Source organism: Ambystoma mexicanum, chromosome 1q (assembly GCF_040938575.1).
Source record: "Ambystoma mexicanum isolate Mex_15411 chromosome 1q, UKY_AmexF1_1, whole genome shotgun sequence".
In the NCBI taxonomy this organism is placed as follows: Eukaryota; Metazoa; Chordata; class Amphibia; order Caudata; family Ambystomatidae; genus Ambystoma; species Ambystoma mexicanum.
In genome coordinates, this window is record NC_090922.1 from 777,946,508 (window position 1) to 777,972,140 (window position 25,633).

Below are 25,633 nucleotides of genomic sequence, written 5' to 3' on the forward strand. Positions count from 1 at the left end.
TATATTTATATTCAAAAGCATTTTTTGAATACGAAGCAACGCACCTGAATCGCGAGGAACAGCGCGAGGAGGGTGACAATGGAACAGCAATGAAACCATAGAAAAAAGGACCCAGGTACGTTAAATATACATACCGCCATTTTTTGGAAATAAATGATCTAAAATCATTAGAGGAATAAACCTGCATACCCCCTTACTCGTTTTGCTCTGGGGCAGGAGAGAGCAACGTATCAGTTATTGATAGCAGCAATCAACGCTCAACTAATAATCCCGCTCAACAGAGATTACGAAAGATATGTGTTCAATCAATGTACGCAAAGCCCACATGAGACTATGGCTCAATTTGTGCTAAGACTACAAAAAAAGGCAACATTTTGTGAATTTATAAACTTCAATGATGATGAGGCAATAAGACTAAGGGCCTCATTCCGAGTCCGGCGCTAATGGAAAAACGATGGCGGTAAAGTAATTCCGCCATCCTTTTCCGCCGTGGACTATTCCGACCCTTCACACCGTAATTACCGCCGCCGTAAAGTACGACGGCGTAAATAGCGGACCAGTGTCGCGCGCCCGACACACCACGTCGGAAATAACGCCAAGGCGTAAACCAGTGCTGATCCCAAGTAAAGCGGACACGGTAAAAACGGCCTCCACAAGGGCGCAAAGTACCTTAACGCCATGGCGTAATTACCGGCATCGCAGAGAAGGTGTTAACAACCCTGAACAGTGCCAGAAAGAGGAACAGGTGCACCCAATCAGCACAGGTGGAGTCCATAGAGTCAGGCACAGCACAAAAGGAGCACACCCACACACCACACCCCCTCCCACACCAAGATGATACCAATTCTCGCAGCATTCATGGAGCTGGAGGCCCTGCTTGCAAGGCAGCAACGACGACAACATCAACAACAGCAACCACAGCAACCACAGCCCCCACCACAGAGGATACACAGGAGGAGAAGGAGGCAGAGACAGGCCCAGCATGCCCTACCAGTGCAGCCACCATTACCACGCCGTCAACCCCCAATTCCACGCATCAGACCCACCCCCTTCAACCTCACACCAGAGCAGATACACACCCTGTACCGGCTTGACCGGGACACGATAACCACCATAGTGGCCCTGATACATAACGACATAGTGAGCCTAATAGAAATCAGCACTGCCATCCCCCCTCTACTAAAGGTAGTGTCTGTGCTCCACTTCCTTGCCACAGGGACCTACCAGCATACAGTGGGGCACATGCATGGCATTTCACAGCCCATATTTTCCCGGATACTCAACCAAGTGCTCGATGCCCTCCTCAAGCACAGAAGGGACTACATATGCCTCCCCCGGACTCCCCAGGAGACATATGATACCAAAGCTGCTTTCCATGCACTTGCAGGCATGCCAAATTGCATAGGTGCCATCGACTGCACCCACGTAGAATTGGTGGTTCCCCATGCCATGGAGGTGCCGTATCGCAACCGCAAGCAATATCACTCCATCAACGTCCAGATGGTGTGTAATGCCAGTAAAGCCATCACACAATGCAATGCCCGATACCCCGGATCAACTCATGACTCCTTGGTCCTGCGCAACTCTACACTACCACGCTACATGGAGCGACATGCTGAACGACGTACCTGGCTGCTTGGTGAGTAACCGGAATGGGCCATGGCAGTCCATTGGGGCTGTGAGTAGGCTGTCAGCATACTCCACCCGGGTGGTAAAGGGTGGGGTAGAGAGATGCATAAGGGTGGGACAGTCAACGCCATTGTACGATGTAATGGGGTGACTGTATCCTGGGACATGTGTGCATGGCCAGTGAACACCTGCTGCAATGTCAGATTAGCCCAATTCTCCACCATGATTGCACGAACACTTACCTTCATTCCACTCTCATGCAGGTGATGCTGGCTACCCATTGAAGCCATGGCTCATGACCCCGGTCCGCAACCCACAAAACAGGCACCAGGAGGACTACAATAGATCTCATACCCGTACACGGGTGGTGATAGAGCAGACCTTCGGCCTTTTGAAGGCACGATTTCGTTGCCTCAGCCGGTCAGGTGGGGCCCTCATCTAAAGCCATGAGAAGGTGTCCAAGATCACCATGGCATGTGCAATGCTGCACAACATGTGCATCCATCGGAACGTGCCACTGCCCCCTGACGTGGGTCTGCTACCACCAGAGGAGGAGGAGGAGGAGGAGGAGGAGGAAGGAATGGCAGGACAGCATCACGGGGCCGATGCACAGGAGGGACGTCACGTGCGACAAGCATTGATTGACCAATATTTCTGAGTCACAAGTCAGCTGAGGGGGTGAGGATGACAGGACATTGGGCACTGGGTGTGGGGATACATGTACTACATGCACTGTGAGACATTAAAAGACACATGCACAATGATCAATGTCCACTCTGTTTTCCAGGATACACCAAACTGTGTATTGTATAATCATGTGAAAACGTGTACAAATAATCCTCCACCTTCACCCTCCTCCCCCCAACTCCCACGCACACCCTCCTCCCCTCCCCCCCAACTCCCACGCACACCTTCCCCCCCTTACCCGCCAACTCCCACTCACACCCTCCCCCCTCCCCCCCAACTCCCACGCACACCCTCACCCCCCTCCCCCCCAACTCCCACGCACACCCTCACCCCCCTCACCCTCCCCCCACAACAGCCCCACAATGGTCCCATCAATACTACATAGGCCACATGTGTGTGGCTTCATAGTCAATGGGCACGCCCCGAGCATGAGGAATCATTTACGCATTGTGCGTTGTGACCTGCGGACCGGGCTGGTCTGCGTGGAGGAGCACTGGGAGGGTGGTTCCTCCTGCTGGGGCTGAGGTCTGGGGGTAGCTGCCTCCAGGGCATCAGCAATCCTGCCGAGCACCTCACAGAGCCGGTTTGTTGATGTAGTGATGACCTCGCCCAGAGCCTGCAGGTCATTGTGATGCACCAACCCTGATTCCCGGTTGTCCCGGAGAAACTCCTCAATCATGGCCGTGAGGTTCTGGGAGTGCACAGCTTCTGCGGCCGATGTGGGGGATGTGGTTGGCAGGCTCGGTATTGGGCCTGTAGGCCTCTCAGGTGTTTCGCCAGGGGAAGTGGGCTGATGTGAGACAGGTGTTACCCCTTCGCCTGTGAGACCTGGCCCATCACTCGACCCGGAGTCGCTGTGTGCAACCTGGCTGTATGATGGTGACTCAGGGCTGCAGACGTTGGTCTCCTCCACGTTGACCACGGAATGGGATGTGGGGCTGTCTGGCACACTAAGGAGGCACATGGCAGCATTCTCCCCTGACATGCTGGATTCCTCAGGGTGCAGCGTGGGGCATGTTTCCGGCGGAACTGCAGCCATGTCCAGGTGCGCGGGTGGGGGTTGTGTACCCTCCATGGGGGTTGCTGGAGCAGGTGGTGTAGTATGGGCCTTATGTCTGCCAGCAGGTATGCGCTGTACCCTGCCCCTGTCCCGGGAGGTACTTGGCCGGGAGCCTTCCTGCTCCTCACTTTCATGACCGCTACCTGTGGGGGGCAAGAGAGAGACAGCATGATCAATGATCTGGGGGTCATCATGACTTCAAGCCTATGGTAACACATTGGGAGAGCAGCGTCTTGGTGATATTTTGGTTGGTGAGAGAACTTGGCTTGGATGGTAAAAGCATACTGTTGCCGGGGTCAATCATGTTGGCGGAGTACTGTGGTGAGTGACATTGACCAGCTTTCTGTGTGGAATGGCCAATATGGGCGTCAGCCTTGCACCTGCATCATCCTGGGTCCCACTTGTTACGACATGGTTGCGGGGGGGGGGCTACGAAGCAAACATGATGTGACTCTTTGGCCGGCCCTTTGCGGTGAATTAAATTAGGGATGCATGTACTGTTTGGACTCATGACACTCACCTGCATCAGCGGATGAGGGGTCACCGCAATCCATTTCGCCCACACCTTCGATGGCTTCTGTGCCCATCATCTCCGCACATGTTTCCTCCCAGGGCATCATTTTAATGGGTGAGCCTGGGCCTCCTCCTGTCTCCAGGGCCTCCTGACGGTTTGCTGACATGATGGCCCGCACCCTGAGACGGAGGTCATCCCAGCGTTTGCGGCAATGCGTTGTGCTGCGGGGGGTGTTCCCAACGGCGCTCACCCTCTGTGCGACCAACTCCCATATCTCCTTCTTTCTGAGGATGGTGGGCCTACGCATGTCGCTGCAGAATACGATATCTGCATGTTCATGCAGAGTGTCGACCAGGACCTGTAACTCATCCTGGGTGAATTTTTCTTTTCGGATGCGCGCAGCGCCCTTTTTCAGAACTTTAGGCATGATGATCTTCTCTGTTGTATATTTGGTCGATCTGAGTCCTGTATGGAGTCCTGTATGTCCTGTATGGAGAGGATTGCAATGGATTGTGATTTTAAATATGGCCGCCGTGATGCTTCCCGTTCCTGTGCGATGACGTTATTTCCGTTTCCGGTATTTAACGGTGGCCGTAATTTACGGTTAGCGTAAATTACGGTCTCCGCTAATTACGGATTCCATCGAAGGCGATGGTGTTAAATGCGTCTAGGTTTATGGCGGTAAGGGGTTTGACGGGACCTTTTGCGCTATGCCGCAAGGGAGTTTACCGCCATGGCGGAATACTCGTGCACGCAAAGTCGGAATATGGTGGAAATAGCGCCTTCCGACCACATCGTACATGGTATTTACGCCATGGCGGTAATTACTGTTACTTACCGCCGGACTCGGAATGAGGCCCTAAGAGTTATTAAAGGGTGTCTGTCATCACAATTTAGAAAACTTCTATTAAAAAACCTCTACCATTGCGGAAAGTGTTGGAACTTGCAAGAATATACAATGGCAAAGGGGGTACCCTGGTATAACATCACCAGGATCAAAACATAGAATATGGAATAAGGAATAGGTGTGGAATTCTAGAGGTGGGATGAAATGAGAAATGTGGGGCAGTTGATATGGAGGAATAAAAGAAGTAAAATGACAGTAGCTGGTGTCTGGAGTATTGATATTTCATTAGAAATATAACAATTTGGCGACAAGGAGAGGCTGAATCAAAGCAAACTGAAGTAACACAGAAGAACTAAAGAGTGGCGAGAAACAGTTAATGCGGGATGAAGAAAGGATCGGTGAGACATATCACGTTAATGACACAAATGCAGTAGAACTAAATATATAGCACGGACGCAGTAAAACTACGTTATAATAATAGCAACTGAGGCGCGGAAAGTGGAAAGAAAATATATTTATATTCAAAAGCATTTTTTGAATACAAAGCAACGCACCTAAAGGACGAGGGACAGCGCGAGGAGCGTGACGATGGAACAGCACTGAAACCTTAGAAAAAAGGACCCAGGTATGTTAAATTTACGTGCCGCCATTTTCAGGATCATTAGAGGAATGAACCTGCATACGTTGAAATACGTGCTGCCATTTTGAAAGCAAAAGAGGAGTGAAAGTTATGAGTGTTTGTTACGGTTGCCAACGCAACTTGATACTGTCAAACAACACGAGCAAATGAAATGAAACTGAGATGCATTAATGGGAGCCAAATTAAACAAATCTGAGACGCATTAATGAGAGCCAAATGAAACGAAACTGGGGCGCATTAATGGAAGCAAAATGAATGAAAATAACATAAACGTGGAGAAAAGCGAAACGAACAAGTAACACACAAATAAATAATACAAGGTTTTGAGGAAAACCTCTCGTGGTAAATGAAATAAAACGAACATCAGAACATACATAAAATAAGTTTGACATCAGATTTCTCATTAAGTGTGCAGGAAAACAAAGCAATAAGGAAGCAATACAAAGACAGAAATAAATAAAAATAAAGACTAAAGTTAAAATTCAAAAATAAAAGTAAGACAGATTGCAAAGTTAAATAAAACAAGGTGAAGCCAAAATATATATAAAGCAAAGAATCAATATAGAAACAAACAAGCATGCCATCAGGTAACGCAAGTGGAGATATAAATATACAACAGGATGCTTTTCAAGGTACCTCAGGAATGCTCATGTCAGCAAATCCATTGAATTATCTCCGTCGGCCAAATCTTTGCCACTCTTTTTCGCTACTTAAGGAGCCCTTCAGCCCCTTTTCCTTTGCAGATGGGGAGCAGGTGCAAGTGGATCTAGGTCACTTGGCCAAAGCCCGCCCACTGCTGCCTTCCTGGTTGACACTCTTTTTCCCTACTTAAGGAGCCCCCCTGGCCTAAGCCCCGCCCACTTGGCACCTTCCTGGTTTCTGTTCTTTTGCCCTACTTAAGGAGCCCTCCAGTCTCTTTTCCTTTGCAGATGGGGAGCAGGTGCTAGTGGGTCTAGGTCACCTGGCCGAAGACCCGCCCACCTGGTGCCTTTCTAGTTGCCGCTCTTTTTGCCTACTTAAGGAGCCCTCCTGGCGAAGCCCCGCCCACTTGGCACCTTCCTGGTTGCAGCTCTTTTTCCCTACTTAAGGAACCCTGCAGCCTCTCTCTCACTCTCTATCCTCCCCTCTGGCAGATTCACTCTGCAGGGCACACTCTGGATGTTCTGATCTCTATACACCTTCCCCTTTCAATCCTTCTCACCACTCCTCTCTCCTGGAGCGATCACTTTCTCCTTTCCTCCCAGCTCACTCTCTCCACCCCTCAGGCAATGCCAACTCCAGCACTGCCACCTACCTTCTCAGTTATCCGACCCATGAAGCGTGTATCAGTTGAGGCTTTTGCGCCCCTTTCTCACCCCTGTCCCCCTTCGGCTGACTCACACCATGACACAGCCCTTTCTATGCTCCACTCTGCTATATCTGATATCCTTGATGTTCTTGCCCCTGTCTGGAGGATTTGCTTGAAGCCCAAAGCCAAGTGCAATTCCTGGTACGACTCAGACTTCGTCACCCTCAAATGCAAGTGCAGAGTGACTGAGAGGAAAGGGCATGCTTCCTGTACATCCTCTGACAAACTGGCCTGCCGCCTACTCCAAAGGCAATACCGGCTCTCTGTCCGCACCAAGATTAGAGCCCTCATCCAAGCCTGCAGCACTGCGGCATCCAACTACTCGGCCGAACATTTGAACATCTGCAAGGAGTTGGCCAATCCTGCTCCAGTCTCTACCTCGCCTGTCCCCTCCCAGACCCTCTGCACAGCCCTGGCTTCTCATTTCATCTCTAAAACTCAGGATACCCTGTCCTCTCTCTCTTCTTCTCCTCCTCCTACCTCTACTCCCCTCTCTTCCTCTGGCCCTTCTGTGTCCACCTCTCCTCCCTCCTTCTCTGCCTTTCTCCTGTTCTCCACAGACAAGGTTTCTAGACAAGTCCGATCTATGAAAGTCTCATCAAAACAGGTTCTCCCCTGTTCATCTAAAACCATCAAAGACCACATTGACACACTGGCTCCTGCTTCTGCAACCACTCCTTCAACACTGGAGTATTCCCTTCCCCTGAAGCACCCCCTTGTGCACTCTCGTCTTAAGAAACCCTCAGCCGACCCTTCCTGCCCTGCTAAATACCGTCCAAACTCCATCACTCCTATCCTGGGCAAACTCCTGGAAAAGCTGGCCATCTCCCAGCTTAATCTTCACACTGAATTGGTTGGTTGACTCCATGACCATCAGTCTGGCTTCAGAGCTGCCAGAAGCATGGAAACGGCTCTCCTAACATTTCGTGAAGACCTGCTCTCCAACCTTTACTCCAATAACACCTGGTGTCCTCATCTTACTTGATCTCTCTTCTGCCTTTGGCACGGCCAACCATGACATCCTGCTGAACCGTTTCTGTGATAACCTGGGTGTCACCAATCAGGCCCTGGCTTGGCTGACCTCTTTCCTCTCCGATCGACCCTCCCCGCTCCAACTTGGGTCCTTCCTCTCCTCTATGTCTATCTCTACTTTTGGTGTTCCCCACGGGTCAAACCTCTCTCCCTGGCTGTTCAACCAATACCTGGCACTTCTTGCCCACCGCTCATTTTCAGGCTCCCTTCCGCCACCTCTTCTTCTTCTCTCATGTCTGACTGTCTATCCGCTATCCAGGAGTGGTGTGCCGCCAATGATCTCTGCCTTAATGCCAGTAAGACTGAGATTCTCCTCATTGGCACACCTGCTCCCTCCTTTCTTGTCGCTCTCTGGCCAGCCTCTCTTGGCTCTCTTCCTTCTTCCACCTGTGAGGCTAAAAACCTCAGGGCCATCTTCAACTCCACTCTCTCCTTCTCTCCTCACAACCCTGAGGGCTCTAAAAAGTCACACTACCAGCTGCACCTCCTCAGAGGTATTCTTCCTTTCCTCTCCTTCCCCAGAAATCCACTATCTCCAGAGCTCAGGTACCCTCTAGACTGGACTACTGCAACAGCCTCTTTATAAACCTGCCTGCTTCTACTCTCCGCCCTCTGCAACTCATCCAGATCCGGACTGCAAGACTTGTCCTTGGCCTCAAGCCCAGGGATCTTATCTCTCCAGGACTGAAATTTCTGCACTGGCTCTCAGTGGCTGTGAGGATTAAGTTAAAAACTCTCTGCATTGTCCACAAGGCCTTCTGGGGCATGGGGCCTCAATACCTCCAACTCTCTCTTCCTAAATATATTCCTTCTCAAGCTCTTCGCTCTTCTGCCTCAAACTCCCTTAGGGTCAGCCGCTTCTCCAAGCAGCTAGTTGGTGGTAGATCTCTTTCTTCGACTGGGGCCTCTGTCTGGCACAGCCTCCCTGCTTCCCTGCCTCCCTGAAACTTGAGGAGAACCATCTCCGGATCTGGAAGCACCTCAAGACCTTTCTCTTTGCTTCTGCTTTCTCTCCTCCCCTCCCTGGCTGAACTCCTGACTGACACTGCACTGGTCACCTGGCTACCCTCTGATCTCGGGCCCAGGTCTCCACCCCCATCAGCTGCACACCTGCAGTGTCTCTCAGGCAACCCTTACACTTGGGGGCTGTTTTTGTTTCCCTACAGTCCCCACCAGCTTTTGACACTTGATGTCTGCACTTACCCCTGCACTTGCCACTAGCTGCCCACACTTTTACCTACTGTTTTTTTTCCGTTTATTTTTTTACTGTTGATCCCCTCCCCCTACGCGCCCTTTCCCTTTCCCCCCTCCCCTGCACTTGCGCAATCTCAATGTCACCTGGCCTTGTAAGATCGTTGTCTCTGATCCCCCTCCCTTCCCTCATTGCACTTTGAAACACTTCTGTAGAGGCATGTTATAAATGCCATAGCATATCATACCTCCTTGGTGTTAATGTGCGCCCTAATGCCTGCAAGCTTTGGCAAGTAATAAACAAATAAATAAATATGTTGAATTAGGTGCATTAGTACATTTGTTAAGATATGTTGGGCTCTATAAAGTAAGAGGAGTATTAAAACTATGTATGCTACTAATTGTAATTATACAATTGTGCAGCCCCAACAAGTAAAAGGGAGAGTATACATAGTGAAGGCACCTGCCCCGTAGTCTTGCCTGAAAAACAATATGGAAGCATAGGTGTAGAACTCATAAGTACTACTAAGGCCGCATCTCCAGCTCAGTCTTTCTAAAACAGATGAAAGGGCATGCTTGAATGCATAATCTGTGTTCAAAGCCAAGCACTTTGGCAGAATACAATGTACGCCAGACTCACACCTGAAACATGATGCATCAAGGTACAGCTACATGCACTAAATAGTATATGAACGAGAACATGCACATGCAGTACCACATGTGGTATGTTATTGTCTAGAGAAGATGACAGAGCAGGTCATATTATTTGCAAATGAGTTCAAGCCTCCTGATTACACGTTTGTAGGGTATCCTGTGGTTTCAACGCTGGAAATTACTTTGAAGTAATTTACTTCAAAGTGATTACTTTGAAATATATATATATATATATATATATATATATATATATATATATATATATATATATATATATATATAGTTGTAGGTTAAGGGATAAAAAGGGGTTGGGATGGGCTTGAGGCAGGGTCAGGGTTAGTAGTTAAGGGGAAAGGGGAGCATGGGGGGACCCCCCAAATTAAAAAGAAGTACATACAAATACATTCTAAGTAACATTTCGAAGTAATCAGTTTGAAGTATCTTGTGATTACCGGGAGACTTGGCACTGTGATGTGTTACCTGCTTTAGCAGAAGATTCTTTTTATTTTACAGAGGCTTAAGGGCGCAAAACAAAAAGGAAAGAGAAGAACGGACACAGCAACACGTCCAGAGACTATACAGATACCCATTTGATAGACAGGTTACGCTGAGGAATTTAATGCGATGTTACAAGGAGACTGTACTCAACAATTAGTACTGAAAGGTTGGTGAAGCTGTTTCAAGCTAAGCAAGAAGCAGATTTCAAGCAGCTAACCTGTAAGTCTACTGACAACTTGTAAACCGGTTGTTTAGGAAATTGCTAATCAGTAGCCCATAACTAGATGCACGAGTACTGGCTCTGTGTTTAACGTGTCTTCTGCGGAGGGGATCAGGAGCATATCAGGGATACAGAAGAGTACAGATAGGAATGATTTCCATGAGTAAACCAGGTAAGATGGTAAAGAATGAAAAACATAAATTAAATGTTTGCATTGGCTTAGCTGTCGCCGAAAAGGTTGCACAAAATGGGTGCATGACAACAACAAAAATGCAATTTGACTTGGGTTTTTTCCAAAATAGTTTTTAATCCCTTTTTTGAATCAGCTACAGTCCCACTGTGTAATCATCTTAAAATCACACTAAACACCAGACATTTGCATCAGGGACACAGGCAGCCGGGAGCACAAGCATTAACCAAGAAAAGCAATCTAGCTCCTAAACCCTGCTTGGTTAATGTGTACTCCTGCTGCAGAGAAGTATACATTTATAGCCGCAAAGATAGCACAGGGAGTAGAGCATCCGTGCAGAGCCTCCTGATGCAGGTTCGAATCCCAGCAGGGCCAAACTCAGCCTTTCATCCTTTCGAGGTCGATAAATGAGCACCACGCACGTGGGTTATAATAAGCAGCCCTCAGATACCTGAGAGTTCGTAGTGCTATATAAATGCAAAAAAATAAATAAATAATGCACAGTCTTTGGGTTTGTAAACATATCTTTCTTGAGTGCTGTGCCGTCACACCCACCTGAAGAATGGCTGACCATAAGGAAACTGCAGTGGAGAAGAAAGCGTGGTCTGAAATTGTGGGGTGGGACCTCCTATGCCAAATAAATGCCTTTTACACCTTATACATAAACAGCTGGGGAATAGTGCTGTGCAATGCTGTGTGATCTTTTTGTTGACAATGTTACCCCAAATAATGTAACGGAAGCCGCAATGGCTAACATGAACTTGGAACATTTCCAGCAGCAGGAACCGTCCTCCAGTAGGAGTGGATGCCAGACAAATGAACTAGGCACTTCAAGCTTAGACAGCAATTGCAGTACCTTAATTAGAGAGATGGGAGTACAGTCAATAAAGATGTGCGAGGGGAATAATGGTCTACAAGTTATAAATGTACTTGAAGATGTTCATTATATTGTTTATGTGAATAACACGGTCAACGCTGATAGCAGCATTAACACCCAAACTTGTACTGCAAGCATTGACCTGGAAAAAATGTAACTGACCTATCCAGGATCTCATTAGAATTTGTGATTAATGAAGTGTTGGGCCCAGACCAGGCTGATATACAATCCATTTCTGAGTCTAGGGGAGATGAACATCAAGGAGAAATAGCTACTACTATTAAATGCATATTTCGAATTAATAATAACACTTTAGAAACAGCCCTAGAAGAAATAAGGGAATGTGAATTTGACACTAAAGACATGAGAAATGTGACAAGAAATTGGTCAAGCAAAGTAGTAAATACTTCGATAAAACCGCTTTAATTTTAGTTTGGTTAGAAAATGTATTAGAACTTGTGAGAGCAACACACAATGCACACAGACACCTACAGTAAATCAAGAGTGCACCGAGAATGCTGTTAAACTGTTGAAGCTGGCTGATTGTGGTGGCTGTGAGAGATTCCCTTCTCTCCACCGAATTTTATTGAATGCAAGTCTCTAACTGTTTGACCTGATATTCCTGCTATTATCTGACTGACTGAGCAACGCTCTTCCCTCAAACACCAGGGGGTGTTTAAAATTGGACTTTCACGTGCACACGCGCGTGAGCACTCGAAGAGTGCACCGAGAGTGCTGTTAAGCTGTTTGGCTGCACGCACGTGTGGCAACGCCAAAGCCGATAAAGTGATAATAAAAGTGTAGCAGCTCTGAAAGCGATATACTAAACTGAAACTTCTTGTGGATGCTTAAAGAATTGGTGAGTGGATTGGACAGCACGTCTCTTTTCATTTGACTTGAGTATTATTTATAATTGGGCGACTTTCAATAAGAGAAGAGAAAGATGTCATACGTCTACGTGTGGAAAACCACAATGACAGTAACAGCGACATCCACTTCAGCAGAGGTTTAGCTCGTATCTGTGGGGAATGATATACCTCGCATCATACACGATACAGCTCCAGTGATAAATTATCAAATAATGGAGCAAATCTGCCCTTCTGGTGACATTACTGATCCTGCTCTTTGGAGCTGACTGCATCACAGGTCTCAAACATAACACACCAACAAAATGTAAATACACTATCGATATTGCCAAAGGAGAGATGTAAGATAATGAAGGAATTGCCTGATTTTCCCATTCACCAACCTCTTCTTTCGACAGCCCTCACTGACACAGGGGCACTCCGCCAAGGATGATCACTTGATGGTGGGACCATTTACATCGGCTCTCGAGACTGACAATCAAAAACAGGTGGATGCAACCTTGCGGGGGCGAAAGCATCCTTGATTCTTGTTTCACCGGAAAATGTCACATTGTGGGTGGAGGAGGACCAACAACTGCTATTTTCTCAGGCTCTTCGACTGCCCAATTGAAGTCTCGTTAATATGCCCACTTTTCTGCAACACTGGTTTTATATTCAAAGTCTTTATTGAGATTGTTGGAAACTTTTGCATTGTTCATTCAACCGACTCCCCGATGCTCATTTAGCCTGATTCTTGGTCCGGCTTCTACAAAGGAATTGGCAGTGTGTTCAATGAATATTTGCTCTATGATGGCTCTGGTCAAGCTAAATGCAAACGTTTCTGAGCAATCTGATTTATTATTGCTATTAAACTCTAAGGTCTCCATTATTGAGGACAATCTGGCAGTTGATAAATGGTCAGGCCTAATGTTACAGGAAAGAGTTCCCCTGCAGAATACATCTTTGGTGATAGAGGTTTCCCACAGTAAGGAAGTTAGTCTGCACGGGGCTGCCTCCACTGTCTCCTAGTATGTCGGCTTCATCTAATGTCATAATAGACTTATCATCATTGGGGCTTGCAGCAGACATAGCGATTGTGGCAAACCTTTCTGCGTGTTCTACTCCAACCACAAGTGATCCAAAGGAACCACCAAAATCATTTCCTATATTTTTTAATAGTAACAACAGGAATTAGAAGCTTGCTGAAAGAAAAAAGAAAAATACATCTACAAGCAAACCATTCACTAGTGAATTCCAGGAATAATGAGTAGCAATATTGCTGCAACAATTTCTACTTTGATTTCAAATGTGGGCCCTTGTAAGAAGAGCAACTGTGTGACTAAGCCAGTTGACACTCTAAACCCTGTATCGTGTTTGAGCCCGATACAAGAATCATTGTGAACAGAAGATGATGAAGATCTGTTTATATCAAGAGATTTGTTAATAACACTAATTATTCTATAGAGGCAATAACCTCTCCAGATACTGTGATATCACCACAGCAACAAGTAGTTCAAATGTTGCCTTGAAATATATGCCCCACTCTTGAAACTCCTTTTAACAAAAATAAATCTGTGGTGATGTTAAATGGAGAAACAGCCATCACCCTTCTATACGATGGAACAGAAGAGAACACAGCTATTCCAAAATCCTCAGACCATCATAGAAGGTATTTCTATACAGCCAAGATAATTGAGCTGCATTGGAAAACTACAGTCTATTAAACTCTTTCAGAGATGCCTCTCATGATATGGATGGCCTGAGCATTTGGCGCTTAGAAAGGATCACTCTATGCTAAATTCTCAATCTATACCACTGATTAAATCTGCACGCCGTTGTTTACTGTTGGAACGCCTGGTGGACTCGAATGACTCCATAATCCTAAATCGCTCAAATGTGCTCAGTCTATTATATATTGTTCATTGCCTGAACAACTGTGTTCAATCTAGAGATGTAGCACAGATTGAGTTTATAAGTGACGGGGCATTGGACAAAGTAAGTCTGCATATTTCATCACGGATGGTTAGTGAGGCTATTCCAGATGCTGCCAACTTTTTTCACCCCTTAGGTTATAATATTTCTGAAGTTGATAGGGCAGTTATTCTGCAGACCATGAGTATTTGACCAAAGATCAATTATCAATATCTACTGCTGAGGGTCACATGCTCACCAGCTCCTCAGTAGCAATCTAGATTAATAGAATTTGCAAATGTCCCTATAGAGTTCAAGGAGAGATAAGATTGGTCTTTGCCCTCATAGGCTTTAGCCAATTGTCAGAAAAACTATTAGTTAGATCCACTGAATAACACTGGATGATTTAAAATAGGTTTCTGGAATACCCGTGGCCATAAACATTTACTTCAGTAAAACAGTAATCATTTGGACTCTTTGCACATAATTGTTTTGCAAGAGACCTGGTTTACCTCCACTCCCGTTATGGATGGATATTTGTTCGCCCAACTTCTAGTCTACTAAAAGCGACACAAAATAGATGTGGCTTTTCTTTTCAAGCCTGGCGAGACTTAATCCTTTTGTTCAAATGTTGAAATTGGTGTGGGACAAGAACCGATGTAGAGATTTAGGGATTTGTGCTTTATTTAATCTTTACTGGAATCCAGCTGGCATTACTGCAGATATGATTTTAGATTTGGTTGATGATATGTTAGATCTTTGTTTATTGCAACCTGCATTATGGCTACAATTATTGTGGGTGATCAAAATATCACGTGGGTAAATAGAAATAGGCTCAGCATAGATCCTCATGTGTCCACCTCTAGGTCACAAATAAGAGCTATAAATAGGCCTGACTTGATGGAGGTGAGAGGTTTCCTTATGGCTAATGGTACTATGAGAGGGGACATGCCTCCACCTTCAACATGGATCAGAGGAGACCAAATCGCAATATTGGATTAATTATTTTTTGGACAACTAATATTATTACATGCATTAGTGAACTACGGGTCATCTCTTTGATAAAGAGTGATAATGATATGGTATTGACCACCTGGGAAATCCCATTACCCTTATAAAAAACTGAACATTAATTAAGATCTGAAATTAGGAATCCAACAGCCAAAGATGCTTTTGCAAAGCACATACAAATTAAGCAACTGAAATTGAGGTTTAAAATCTGGCTCAGATCTCATAAAATAATTTTGATACAGAACGACGCAGAACACTTGCTGGCAGTCTTAGCTTCAAAGAATCCCTCACAAATCCGGGTCCTTCTGAAAGATGACAATTTACAACAGACAGCTTTGCAGCTCAATCCTATTGTGGAAGATACCTGGGTGGCCTATTTTTCAGATCTCTTTACTGACCACTCCCCGTTGTACACTTTGATGGTGATTGAATTCTGCCTCCCGATTCAGATTACCTGTTTTCCTGATTACAAGATCAAGCAAGTCCCAAGCCCTAGGCTTGGATGGCCTTACGAATGCTATGCTCAGGGCCCACCGCTTGGTCGGGCGGAAATTCTGGTGACTTTGTTTAGGCAGGCCCTGAACACTAGATGTATTCCCTCTTCTTGGAGGAGGTCAGTTGTCATTCCAAAGAAGGGCAATCAGACAAATCCTCCAAATTATTATCTGATCGGACTCCTTGATGCTCCAGCTAAGATATTTGCAGCACTGGTCTTGAGCCCTTGATGGCTTGGGTGAAGGACTCTTCCAGCTTCAATCATTTTCAATTGGGCTTTATAGCCGGATTAGTCACCTCTTTAAATGTGTTTGCTTTGGGCTTTCTTAAAAAAAGACCTATTCTAACTGGGCAGCCGATATACATTAACTTCATTGACTTTTTGTTAGCGTTTGATTATGCAGATTGCAACTTACTATGGCTGAAACTTCAGCAATGGAATTGCCCTTCATATTTGGTAGTCATCATCAAGAATCTGAATCTATACACTCAAACATCATTGCAGGTTCGGCTAAATCGATCTGGCCCACTTTCAAAGCCAATTTTAACCTTTAGGGCACTAAAGTAGTAGTGCATTCTGGCCCCTGCTTTGTTCAAACAATTTGATTTGAGCAAAGCTTTGAGTAAGGCACAAGCCTTTTCACCGAGGTTTGGTGATCACCTCATCCCATGGTGCTTTATGCAAATGATTTGGTCCTTTTGGACCAAACACCTGTAGGCCTGGAATGGCAGCTGTCAAAGTTAGAACCTTAGGCTGATGCTAATGGGTTCCGAGTCAATTTAGAAAAATCAAATATTCAAAAATTTAGGGTGAAATCCAAGCGTAAAAAAATGGTATCTGTATTACTTCCCCATAATGAATGTAGATGAATATAGATATTTAGGGGTATGCATAAATAATAACATCAATGAAACTCCCGATAGAAAACATGTGCGTCATAAGGCTAGGACAGCAATGGCACAAGGGATCTTAATCCACCGAAGATTTGGACATTAATCCATCTGTCCTCTGTTGATTTTCTATAAGCAAAAGGTAGTCCCTACATTGATTTATGGGGCAGAGTGTAAGTTGAAGTTGTCGCACCTGACTTGGAATGTCATTGATGGAATTTTGGGGAAAAAAGTGTTCTCGCTTCCATGTAGGCCCTGCCAGGCTTGTGTTATTATATTTCTAACATTGTGCCTTTACACTGGAAGATGGCTGCTGAAGGGTGACTGCCTTCTCTGTTACCTCCTGAACTCACCTTCCAGTGGCATTGATTGGCTCATCCACTTCTGAAATCTCCAATGAAAGGAGCCAGCAGGTGAAGGAGCCGACCCCTTCAAAGGCCCACACTAAGGCCCCTGTCTGGTCTGTCCCCCCCTCCACTCTTCATTCCATGATCTGTTCTACTTGTATGCTCAAATCCCTGGCTGCAAGGGTAAGAAATCTGCCTAGTGCACTACTGCTGACATCCTCCTGGCCCGCGTCCCATCAATTCACTTCTGGTGCCTTTTTCCTCAAGAGTCAATTGCATCCGGAGACCCTCTCTAGCCCCCCACCATGCTTGCAAATAAAGCCTTGTACTATGACCCGGCTTCCTATGGGCCCCTTAAACCGCACCCTCACATCTGCTGCCTCTCTCTCGCTACCTCCTCCTGCCTGCAACCTGAACCCAATGACACACTGCAGGCTGGCAGCCTCCTCTTCTCCACTCCGGCACAATCTTCACCCTTCGCTCTTCCTAGCCCCATTAACATTCTTTTTCAATTACTGACCATCAAAAAATGGACCTGATGCATCCCCTTTGGGCCTCACGTCCTTGGTTGCTCACCGGCCTGCTCCGAGGTACGTCCCACATGTGTACCATTCTTTCCCCACTCCTCCCATCAGAAACCTTATGCCACTCTTTCTCCTTTATCTTGAATGCCAACATTCGATGCCCTGTATCCCTGACTGACTGCTTTGTTTCATGAAGCACTTTATTTACTTCTGTAGTCACTGTACAACTTGAAACTTGAATCTGGCATTGTTTTTAAACCTGCACTCTGGCTGTTTTTCTGCTGCATTGTAGTGCTTTGCTGGAAAGTCGAATTTAGATGTGCCTTTAAACGTGAGCTCTGACTGTCCTTTACTGCATTTTAGAGCTTTGCTAGAAAGTCGAATTTGGATGTGTCTTTAAACCTGCGTTCTGCTGCATTTTAGTGCTTTCCTGGAAATTCGATTTTTAGATGTGCCTTTTAACCTGCACTCTGACTGTTTTCTGCTGCATTTCAGTGCTTACCCAGTTCTGGGTACTTACAATTCTGCTATCCTTGTGCAAATCTTGTTTAAAGCACCTCCTTCATCTGTGCCTGCTTGGCTGCTAGGCCACCTGGTGAGTTCTTTGTGCTCTGTGCAGCTCTCCCCTCACTCCCTGCTGGAATTCCACCCCCTCCCCATCTCCATGGTGCTCTCCATCTCCCCTATCTATTCCGACTGTTATTCCATCACCTATCCTCCCACGCTTTTAAAGCGTGGAAGGAAAAAGTTTAAAAAGGGTCTCCTGGTCTCCAATGCAGGTCTGCCCATTGCCGACACCTATGTCAACACTCTTTCCAGGCAGACTATTACTGTCATTCTCTTTGCCGTTCCCTCACCATTCCTATGGACTCCCCATATGGGTTCTATCTTCTCACCTTTATCTTCCTCACCCATTAAAGGTGGAACCAGATAGGAAGTGCTCTTGGTACACTTCCCATCATCCCTGTGCATCATCAATGTTGTATTTTCAATAGGGCTCCTGGCAATTCCCTGATCTACCCAGGTGGGTAATGCAGTAAAATGTACAATTCATCAGGGTGTCCAAATGAAAAAACAGACTCAGATGACTACAAAAAATGTATAATGAATGTCACTCTCAGACAATTTCACAAACTAATTTTTGTGGTCAAAATGAAAGATGGTCTGATACACAAAATGGTGACAAATCAAGATCACACAGGACAAGTAATGCGTACATAACAAAGCAAAAGTACATATGGTACATGACATAGAAGAACATTGTTGTCAATACATGTTTGTGCAAGCCAATTGAACAAAGGGATCCTGTACATATTTATGGAACCATACAGTCTAATTCAACATGGGTTGATTTAAGCAACTCTAGAATTGGCAGTGTTGACATTAAACACTGTGAAAAGGGATGTTGACACAGGTGTGTTTCAGCCACTTGTAGCAGATCTAGTGTGCTTATGATTGAGTGGCCTTCATCAGGACGAACAACATGATATTGTGGTGTAGCATAGGATGCAGGGATCCTGTGTGGCTCTGCAAAGAGATGGAACAGAGAAGAGAGTATAAGGGGCTGTATGATCGTTTGGATAAATTATATAATAATAATAATAACAATAATAATAATAATAATAATAATAATAATAATAATAATAACTATCCAATGCTTTTCATTGTTGTGTGAAACCCCCGGCCGTGGGTGCTTACTGTGTATTTCTAGTTTGACAAAGTGTATATGGGCTTCCACTTAGATTCGTGATGGAGAGTTCCCGATCAAGGTGCAAGAGAACATTCTTCACATCTTGTTCTTGTCAATAAAGAAGTACTGTAAAGACAGAGATAATGGCTTTTTAGTGGAGCTCCCAACATCTGAGTCAGACGACCTAGCCAACATTAGGTGTTTGGAGCATGCACACTTCCTGTAGGGTCATGAATGGAATCCAAAACAATGAGTGCTAATTCCCTGGTTAACTCAGACTTAGGGCATGCATTTTATTGAGTGTTATTGCGTGCAGGCATGACTTAATGAATCCCATGCTCGATTAGGCCAAGGAGAGGGTGATACTGAGGGGGCCCACCCGGCCGTTGGTGCCAAAAGTAGTTGGAAGGAAAACCTACTCAGGTTCTTGCACCTAAAAATACCCTCAGACTGTAAAACCAAGATCGCCGAAGTGCGTGAAGCATCTGGGGCATTGCAGATCTAAAGGGGTTTTAGTGCCATCATGAAAGGAATCCGCCTGTGCGTGTGCTCAAGGACCTGGTAATAGTGGAATGGAGTGATGACACATTGTTAAAAGAAGTGCTGTCTTATCCCAAGTTAGTGGTATGCCACGACAATCACTGCATGACTGGCGGATCAGATCATTATCACCACTGACTTCTACAAAGTTATACACATTGAACAGAACTTAAGGGAAACCACCCAAATAATTCAGGATTCCTCACCATCTGGCCAATTTGAAATTGTAGATCCTATTACGGCATCAAATATTTTAGACTAGTATACAATTCACCGACTATACTCTAAAGACACCATAGAGGATGCATTAGAAACATATCAAATGCATCAAGTCAAAGGATCTCCAATCAGCATATGGGAGAACAGTGTAGAAGCACAAGCCTTTCCTCTACTCTTTCCTACAGGAAAAGGGGGAAGATATGATGAAGGTATCTAGCTACATCTATGGTACTGCAATTCTCCTTTTCAAATAAAAAACAGTTTCAATACGCCAACAGATATCTAAATACTTCAAAAATTATTTTTAAAAAAAGTGTCGACCAGCACTTTCGAAAAGCAAAACACTTACAGCATTACAATTCTTCCTACTGCAACACAGCTTGTCACAACAAATACAGTTATTTGTGAACCTTAAACATTCCTTTAAGTACAGCACACTTCAAACAAACATACTGTGACACGTAACATCAAATAAATGTAGTAGGGTTTTTTAAATCCTGAATGCAAAAAAATAAAACAGCAACTGTGCAAAACGCACAGTTGTTTGAAGCATAGTACTTGGAATGTACTAATTTTGGGCGTCTAAAAAGTACATGAATATGTACGATTTTATGCAATGCAACATTGTGAACTATCCTACCTAACATATTATGCTATGTTTTTTTCGCAGAAAAAGAAGCAAAGATTTCTCCTGCATTACCTTGAGCAACAAAGTCAACATGTACCCCCAATGGTACATAAATCATAAGTGCACTTCAATTTTATTGTGTCACCATGTTACAAAAATGATACACTGCCCACATTACCATACACATATTGTTATACTGGTTGTTTCCAATGGCCAAATTCCATTTCTGTACACATATTATTACAATGGTTGTGGCCAATGGCCAGATACTTGGGTGCATGGCCGTACTATGCTGTGGTGGTTGTGCACTGGCCACATCCACCACAGCATAATACGGCCATGCACCCAAGAATCTGGCCACTGGCCACAACCACTGCACCACAATTTTAAATGACATCTGCAGACATCAAAATAGGCCGCCAACCCTATTTTTCACCTATGCCAATATCCCCATATCATCCAGATTCCACTCCCCTACTCTAACCAACCCCTCTTGTAGTCACCAAATAACCCCAAATGTGTTTCTCAAACCAAACTTCCCGCCAAACACTTATTATTACAATGGTTGTGGCCATATTATGCCCGTGGTGGTTGTGCAGTGCCTAGGTTCCCGGGTGCATGGCCTATTTTTCACCTATGCAAATATCCCCATATCAACTAGATTCCACTTCTCTACAATAAGAAAGGCCTCTTGCAGCCACCAAATAAGCTGCCTGCCCAAGACTCTGTCCGTGGACAGTTGCGATGTCCGCAGACTGCCGCGCCAAATACGCTCTTCTTCCACCTGAACAAATAGCCCCATATCATCTTTCTTTCGCTCACCCACCCTTCCCAGCCCCTCTTTCCAACACCAAATGACCCAAACTATGTTTCCCAGCCTCGATCCCCACTGTGCTATCCGCGGACAGTGATGTCACATTTGTGATGTCATCTTTGATATCATGGGTGTTAGTCTTAGCAGTGCACGGTGGTGGCGTGAGTTAGCTTACCAAAACTGGTTCATTTCTGAGGTTTTTCTGTTTTACTTGTAACCTTGACGTCCCTTTAACAATGTTTTTTCATTGAATTCCATAGGCTTTTATTAGTGCAACTTAACCATAATGTCCCTTTAACAAAGATTGTTCAGTGAATTTTGTAGGTTTTTGTTGGTGCAACTTAACCATAATGTTTTTTCATTGAATTTCATAGGTTTTTATTAGAACAACTTAACCATAACGTCCCTTTAACAACGTTTTTCAGTGAATTTTAAAGGTTTTTATTGGTGCAAATTAACCATAACTTCTCCTTAACAATTATTTTTTGAGAGAATTCTATAGGTTTTTACCAGTGCATGTTATTTTCCTACAACTTACTAATATCATACTTACCTCAATATAGCAACATTTCTGTCCAACATAATTTTTAACACTTCTATACTTTTACCATGTTTTTGCTTCCGTCGACGTCCGCAAATGTCTGACGTCATTGCAGACCTTCCATATAGGGCCATGTGATCATGCGCCCGCGCGCGCCATGATGACGTGTCCATGAATGCATTTGCACTTCACGTTCAGGTCCTTGCTTCGAGGACAGTTCGGAACTGCATTTTCTACTGATTTAGGAACTTTCAAGATCAAAATGTACCATTGCAGAGCTCCTACTCCTATTCTTACTCATTATCCATTAACAATCTAGAACAAAGCACATACTTGGAAGAATAGTAGCAAAACTGATATTTATCTTAAAGATGGCATCAGCTATTGCCATCCCTCCTCCCCAAGAGCCACCAATACCTTCTGGAACACCCACATAACAGAAAAAGCACAGTATTTCCAAAGACAATGAAAAGGACCAAGAAGATGAGGTAGAGGAAGTTCCTACCGCTAGCACCCAGAGAGAATCATGGGTATGGCTGTTCTTTACCACAGTTCGTAATGTAACAAAGGCTAAAGCTACAAAAATGAAATGCACTAGTCGTGGGCTACCTGGACATTACTCCTACGGGACCACCTCCACGCGCCGCCACACCAAATCGAACTGCTGCAATGCTCTCAGAAAGATTGGACCTTTATTAGCAAGTACTAAGCTGTCTTCCTCCACATCATCTTCCTCAACCACTACTGTAACCACACAGCCTACTTCTGTGGGACACAAAATCCCACACAACATCCCACCAGCTACCTTGCAAGCAATGAAAGTGGCAGTTGATCCACATCTTTGGAAGACAACAGTCTGCAAAACACCACTCTGCAGGGGCAAGCAATTTCGAAGTGCTTTTGAAGCTGTAATTAAGGATCATGAGAAACACTGCCCACTACCTTAGAAGTAACATATCTTCCTCTGTCCACCTTCCCCTCCATATTAGTGCTTGGTGACTCTGCCCTCCTTTTCCTCCTCACCTTACGTTCTAACCTCTACTGCAACATTTTCTTTTTAAAACAACAAAAGGAATGTTCCGTTAGGAACCACCTGTGAAAGGAACCACCTTTCACAGTTAAAAAATAGAACTAAAAAAAATCTTATAGACTCCATCTACTTTACATTTCTCAGTAAAGTACATAGACTCAATAAGTTTTTCCAACATTTCCATTAGCATTTTGTGTTATGCTAATGGAATAATGTGGTGTTCATCCCCCGTTCCAGGGACCAGAACGGGGGATAATGGCCAGGCAGGCAAAGTTATCGGCCCAAGCAAAGTGTGTCTGTGTGCACACTGATGCCTGTGGGCTTTGGTGCATTATCAATAAATATATAAATAATGAGGGCTCTAGACCATTATCCTCCGTTGCAGCCCCTGTTTGCAGGTGAGTTTGCTTGGCCAGCGACCCTCCTGGGCCTGGCTTTGTTGCAATTTGGCTTCTGTTTCCATCCTGAGACCTGGCCTGCTCCCCCTGTAGTCCTGGCATCTCCATTTCACTCTCCCTCCATCTCCCGCCTCTCAGCCCTCTCCTAGACCCTGATTGGATGAACACCCCAGCCATTCTCGGTGCAATCACTGGTGTCTCCCTGCACGCTCTTTTCCAGCTTGAGCATCCACAGGTGATTGTGCTGAGCCAGCGACCCTCCTGGGCCTAGCTTTATTACAATGTGGCCTCTGTTTTCATCCTGAGACCCTGCCTGCTCCCCCTGTAGTCCCGGCATCTCCATTGCATGCTCCCTTCCTCCTCCTGCCTCCCAGCACTCCCCCGGACCCTGATCGGATGAACACCCCAGCCATGCTCGGTGCAATCACTGGTGTCTCCGTGCATGCTCTTTTCCAGCTTGAGTGTCTGCAGGTGAGTGTGCTGGGCCAGTGAGCCTCCTGGGCCTGGCTTTGTTACAATTTGGCCCTTGTTTCCAACCTGAGACCCAGCATGCTCCCCCTGTAGTCCTGGCATCTCCATTCACTTGCATCCCTCCTCCTACCTCCCAGCCCGTCCCCAGACCCTGATTGGATGACCACCCCAGCCATGCTCGGTGCAATCACTAGTGTCTCCCTGCACACTCTTTTCCAGTTTGCGCATCTGCAGGTGAGTGTACTGGGCCAGCAACCCTCCTGGGCGTGGCCTCGTTACAATTTGGCCTCTGTTTCCATCCCAAGACTCGGCCCACTCCCCCTGTAGACCTGGCATCTCCATTGCACTCTCCCTCTCTCATCCCGCCTCCCAGTCTGCCCCCAGACCTTGATTGGATGAACACCCCAGCCATGCTCAGTGCAATCACTGGTCTCTCCCTGCACTCTCTTTTTCAGCTTGAGCATCTGCAGGTGAGTGTGCTGGGCCTGGCTTTTTTACTATTTGGCCTCTGTTTCCATCCCGAGACCCGGCCCGCTCACCCTGTAGTCCTGGCATCTCCATTGCACTCTCTCTCCCTCCTGCCACCTCCTGTCCCACCCCAGACCCTAATTGGGCAGGTCTAGACTTTAATACACACCTTCCCAGGGCAGCCCTCTGCCCGGCAGCCCCTGCAGCTAAGTACCCTGAAGCAAAGGGCAGCTCCAGAAAGTGTCTGCAGGTGTCAGCAGGGGAAGTGAAGTGGCCAGCCATCAACCAGCATCAACCACCAAGTGTGGCATGGGTGGGGATTAGAGCAATCCCTCTGCTCCAGAAATCCCTGCCACTCTACATCACCCTACCTCAGAACCGTATATGTTAGCATGTGCCATATTTACATAGAATTGTGAACATTAGCCTGCGTCACATCTTGATAGGACTGTGAAGGTTAGCAAGTGCCACACTTAGATAGAATTGTGAACATCAGCTTGCGTCACATCTAGATAGGAGTGTGAAGGTTAGCAAGTGCCACACCTAGATAGGACTGTGAATATTAGCATGTGCCACACTTAGATAGAATTGGGAACACTAGCCTGTGTCGCATCTAGATGAGACTGTGAAGATTAGTAAGTGCCACACCTGGATGGAACTGTGAACATCGGCCTGCGTCACATCTAGATAAGACTGTGAGGGTTGGCAAGTGACACATTTGGATGGGACTGTGAATGTTGACAAGTGCCCCACCTAGAACTGTAAATATTAGCATGTGCCATATTTAGATACAATTGTGAAAATTAACCTCTAATGTCTGACATCATACTAAAGTGATCTAGATAAACTTATGGATGTTAAGCAAGTGCCACACTTGGACGGATTTGTGGACATTAGCCTGCGTCACATCCGTTCTGCAGGATTCTCAAATCTAGGTGTAGCCTCCATCTCTGTCTACTATATCTTGAAACCTACCCACTGCAGAACCTAGGCCTTTCTCCTGTTATACAGGACACTCAATCCAGGTATAGTGCCCTCTGATGTCCACTGTATGGTGCAATGTACTGTGAAACCTACACCTCTCCCCCACTCTTCCGAACCCTTGAATCCAGGGGTAGCCTCCATCTCTGTATGCGAGAAAACCTACTTACTGTGTAACCAATGCCTTTGCCCATTGTATGGTGAAATGTAGTTTATTGTGAGACCTGGGCCTCTGCCCCACCATACAGGATTCTTAACCCTAGGCATCTAACAAAACTGCAAAGGTCAGCTGCAAGACATAACCCACTAACTAAAAAAACTCAAAAATCTGCATACCTAACTTGTACAAAAACCTACACAACCACCTCTCGCACAGCAAGCCGCACCCACTTCACCACACCGCAACAACAAACAAACAACACATAATCTGCACCAACAGCAC